The sequence below is a fragment of the Phocoena phocoena genome, chromosome 17 (assembly GCF_963924675.1).
Source record: "Phocoena phocoena chromosome 17, mPhoPho1.1, whole genome shotgun sequence".
NCBI lineage: Eukaryota > Metazoa > Chordata > Mammalia > Artiodactyla > Phocoenidae > Phocoena > Phocoena phocoena.
In genome coordinates, this window is record NC_089235.1 from 53621589 (window position 1) to 53626849 (window position 5261).

Here is a 5261-nt window from a genome sequence, read left to right on the forward strand (position 1 = left end):
TCTTTCCCGATGATTGCTTGTCTTGGATAAAATCGCCTAGACCAGTGATTCTGTAACTTTAGTGTGCATCGTCATCATCGGTCATGCTTGTTAAAACATAGACTGCTGGGTCCAACCCCCCCAGAATTTCTGGTGCAGTAAGTTTGCGATGGAGAAGAGTATTTACATTTCTAAGAAGTTACCAGTTGACACCATCCTTGGGCTGACCGTCGTGGATGTTTTGAAGGCAGCCGACCCACAGCCTGTGCACCTCATACCACCTCCTGTGGAAGCTTAAGCTGTCTGTGTAGCTTTCTCCCTTTGTCTCATAACCATGTCCACCAATGAGAATGCTACTTCGCCAGCTGCCTGCCTTAACAGATTCAAGAACAAGGGGAAAGGCAGTACAGAAATGAGGCAGCACCAAATAGAAGTTATTAAGGTGGAGCTGAGGAAAGCTAAGAAGGATGACCAGATGCTGAAAGGAGAAATGTCAGCTCTTTTCCTGATGATGCTACTTCTCCACTGCAGGAAAACCACAACAACCAGGGCACTGTAAGTCTGTCTGTTGATGATGCTGTCAAAGGCATAAATAGCAACAATTTGGAAAGCCAGCTCCAGGCTACTCAAGCTGCTAGGAAAGTGCTTTCTAGGAAAAAACAGCCCCCCATAGACAACATAAGCTGGGCTGGTTTGATTCCAAAATTTGTGACCTTCTTGGGCAGAACTGATTGTAGTCCCATTCAGTTTGAATCTGCTTGGGCCCTCAGTAACATTGCTTCCGGGACATCAGAACAGACCAAGGTTGTGGTAGATGGAGGTGCTATCCCAGCATTCGTTTCTCTGCTGGTGTCTCCCCACACTCACATCAGTGAACAAGGCTGTATGGGCTCTAGGAAGCATTGCAGGTGATGGTTCAGTTTTCCAAGACCAGGTTATCAAGTATGGTGCGGTTGACCCGCTGTTGGCGGTTCCTGATATGTCATCTTTAGGATGTGGTTACTTACATAATCTTACCTGGACACTTCAAATCTTTGTTGCAACAAGAATCCTGCACCCCCCTTAGATGCTGAAGAATATGGAGGTTTGGACAAAATTTAAGCTCTACAAAACCATGAAAATGAGTCTGTGTACAAAGCTTCATTAAACCTGATTGAGAAGTATTTCTCTGTAGAGGAGGAGGAAGATCAAAATGTTGTGCCAGAAACTACCTCTGAAGGCTATACATTCCAAGTTCAGGATGGCACTGCTGGGAACGTCAACTTTTAGATTGTACATCTGAGGCATAAAACTGTTTGTTGCCTACTACATTTTGTATAAGTTTGTCTTACTGTTTCTCTACTAAGAACTCCTTTTTTTTTTTTGTGGTACGCGGACTTCTCACTGCTGCGACCTCTCCCGTAGCGGAGCACAGGCTCCGGACGCGCAGGCTCAGCGGCCATGGCTCACAGGCCCAGCCGCTCCGTGGCATGTGGGATCTTCCCGGACCGGGGCACGAACCCGTGTCCCCTGCGTCGGCAGGCGGACTCTCAACCACTGCGCCACCAGGGAAGCCCTACTAAAAACTCTTTTTAAATGTGGTTTGTTATTGTAGTGCTTTTTACAACGAAACTATACTTGAACAGTTCCAAACTGTACATACTGTATGACGCTTCTCCTCTCAATGGGTTTCTTATTTCTATGTGGAATTTCATATCTTGTAGTGTCCTGCAAATAAAGATTAAATTCCACCCTTTACTTCAAAGAAAAAAAAAGAAGAAGTTACCAGTTGATGCTGATGCTGCCAATCAGGAACCAAGTTTTGAGAGCTGCTGACTTAATGGGATAAAAGGAGAAGTAAACAAATAATTAGGTGTTGGCCCACCTACGTGCACCTCTTGTGTTCTGCTTTTCCTCACGAGTTCCAGGATCCATCCCTGCCTGGATATTACCCTGAAGCTTCTATTTAGCTCTGGCTGACCCTGGCTGGCTTCTACTGCCTATGATCCAGGACTATGTGAGGTAGGATCAAAGCCCCAACAAGGCAGTTCTATTCCCATGATCATGGTTTTGGACCCTCTTCTGCTCTGGGTTGCCCTTCTTCTCTTCTCTCATTACCCCCACTTGACTGGGACCCAACCAACTTGTTTCCTTAGAGGTTTCTGACAGTCATATGTTTAAAATTTTTTTGATGTATTTACTTTTGACTAATAAAAATTGTATATATTTAAGGTATATAGCATGATGTTTTGATATATGTATAAAATGTGAAACGATTACCACAATCAAACTAATTAACATATCCATCAATCTTCCATAATTACTATTTTTTTGTGGTGAGAACACCTGGGATTTTCTCTCTTAGCAATTTCAAGTATACAATACATTATTAATATTGTCATCATGCTGTACATTAGGTCCCCAAACTTGTTTATCTTATAACTGAAATTTTTATCTTGTGATCAATAATCTCCCCTTTTCCCTCCTCCCCCAAGACTCTGGTATCTACCATTCTACTCTCTGTTACTATGAGCTCAACTTCTTTTCTTTAAGATTACATATATAAGTGAGATCATGCAATATTTGTCTCGATTATTTCATTTAGCATAATGTCCTCCAGTCTCATCCATTTTGTCACAAATGGCAGGATTTCCTTTCTTAAAGGCATAATAATAATCAATTGTATATACATAGCAAATTTTCTTTACCTGTTCATCTGTTGATGGACACTTAGGTTGTTTCACATCTTGGCTATTGTGAATAATGCTGCAGTAAACATGGGAGTGCAGATGTCTCTTTGAAATATTTTATTTTCTCTGGGTATATACCCAGAGTCAGATTGCTGGATCATATGGTACTTCTATTTTTGAGGAACTTCCTTACTGTTTTCCATAATGGTTGTACCAATTTACATTCTTACCAACAGTGCACAAGGGTTCCCTTTTCTCCATATTATTACCAATACTTGTTGTCTTTTGCCTTTTGATAATAGCCATTCTAACAGGTGTGACGTGATATCTCACTATGGTTTCGATTTGCCTTTCCCAGTTGATTAGTGATGTTGAGCATCTTTTCATATACCTATAGGCCATTTATATGTCTTCTTTGGAAAAATGTCTACTTAGGGATTTTTGCACATTTTTAAGTTGAGTTATTGGGATTTTTTGATATTGAGTTGTATGAGTTCCTTACATATTTTGGATATTAACCCCTCATCAAATATTGATTTGTAACTATGTTCTCCCATTCAATAGTCTGCCCTTTCAGTTTGTTAATTGTTTCATTGCCGTGAGGAGGTTTATAGTTTGACATAATTCCACTTGTTCATTTTTGCTTTTGTTGCCTGTGCTTTTGGTGTCTGATACAAAAATTAATCACCAAGACCAGCGTCAAGGAGCTTAATCCCTATATTTTCTTCTAGGAGTTTTATGGATTCAGGTCTTCTATTTAAGTCTTTAATCCACTTTGAGTTCATTTTTGTATGTGGTGTAAGATAAGAATCCAATTTCATTCTTTTGCAGGTAGATATTCAGTTTTCCCAACACCATTTATTGAATAAACTATCCTTTCTCCATTGTATATTCTTTGTGTCTTTGTCAAAAATTAGTGGATGTATATGTGTGGGTTTATGCGATCTCTTTGCTGTTCCATTGGTCCATATGTCTATTTTAGTGTCAGTGCCATACTGCTTTGATTACTATAGTTTTGTAGTATAAAGTCAGGAGATGTGATGTCTGAAAATTTTTTGTTCTTGCTTAAGATTTCTTTAGCTGTTTTGGGGTCTTTTCTGGTTCCATATGAATTTAGGATTGGTTTTTCTATTTCTATAAAAATTCCATTGGAATCTTGATGGGGGTTGCATAGATCGTTTTGGGTAGAGTGGACATTTTGACAATATTAAATCTTCCAATCAATGAACATGAGCTATCTTTCCATTTATTTGTATCTTCTTTGATTTCTTTCATCCGTGTTTTATAGTTTTCAGCAAACAAATCTTTCATGTCCTTGGTTAAATTTATTTCTAAATATTTTATTTTACTTTTTTCTTGTTATTGTAAATGGGATTATCTTCTTAATGCCTCTTTTGGATAGTTTGTTGTTAGTGTATAGAAACACAAATGATTTTTATATGTTGATTTTGTATCCTAAACTTTACTGAATTCATTTATTAGTTTTAATAGTTATTTGATGTATAAGATCATGTCATCTGCATGATGTTCTGAGATCCACCCATCTCCTTCTTCTTTGTGCAGCTTCTCTAGGGTCAAGCACAGGTGCAGAGCCAGCATCCTGTGGTAGATTGCTATCTTGTCTGGCCTTCTAATATTCTTATGTATTTTTTAAACGTAACACACCTGTAGATTTATGATGCTGTATTGTCTACCTAGCACCGGTCATTTAAGGTTTATGACACATAATGAGTGTAATGATTTCAGAATACTGTAATATTACATTACTTGGATAAACTATAATTTATTAATTATCCCTTAATGTTGGACATTTGGAATGCTTTCCATTGTCCCAACATGAGTAATAGCATTAAATGTATTAACTTTTTATACTTACAAAAGTATTTTTGGGTACTTTCTTTTTTTTGTTGTTGTTTCCCTGTATTGTGAGAGTTAAGGCAGCTTTCAGAAGTACTTTAAGTTCTGGGAGAATCTGCCTCTTTGTGTCTGATTCATTTTCTGAGTGGGTGGTGTACTGCTTTAACCTTGTCACTGACAGGAAGTTCAGATTTTATACTGTAAAAAGAGAAGAGGTCTGTCCTTGCAGTTCTCTTTGACTGAAGTGTTTGCTTTTAGACAATGATTGTACACACTCTTCCATCAACACGCTGGTACTTGATAGTGTCAGTTCTCCTTTGAATTGAAATAGCAATTTCCTTTGTTCATCTGGACTATTTTTAAACTACAGCAGCTCTTATTTAAAAGCCACAGGTTGTGTTCCAGATTAACCCTGTCCAAATTTGGTAATGATGATTATACCATCGAGGGCAATCAAAATAATCAAATGAAGGAAAAGCACTTATTTTCTAACTTATTTAGCTAAAATGAATGTTCAGATAACATGATTTTAGTTTTCTTATAAACCCATAGCATTTTGGTAAGCAACTTCTGAAAATAGGTTAATGAATCATCATGGGTGGAAACTTGAGAATCTTTGATTTAAAAAGGAACGTTAGCAGTCATTTAAGTCAATCTACAACACAAAAGAAAAACTCATCTACAGGGTGCGTGATGGTCTATGATTTTTTGATTAAACCCCTTCCATGGTTAGATTACCACCTTATCAGTCAGCCC

General features: G+C 38.2%; 1 pseudogene; it reads left to right on the forward strand.

Moving 5' to 3' along the window:
- The first annotated feature begins 313 nt into the window (after positions 1-313).
- On the forward strand, positions 314-1080 carry LOC136136914 (importin subunit alpha-1 pseudogene; annotated as a pseudogene).
- Positions 1081-5261: the final 4181 nt, after the last annotated feature.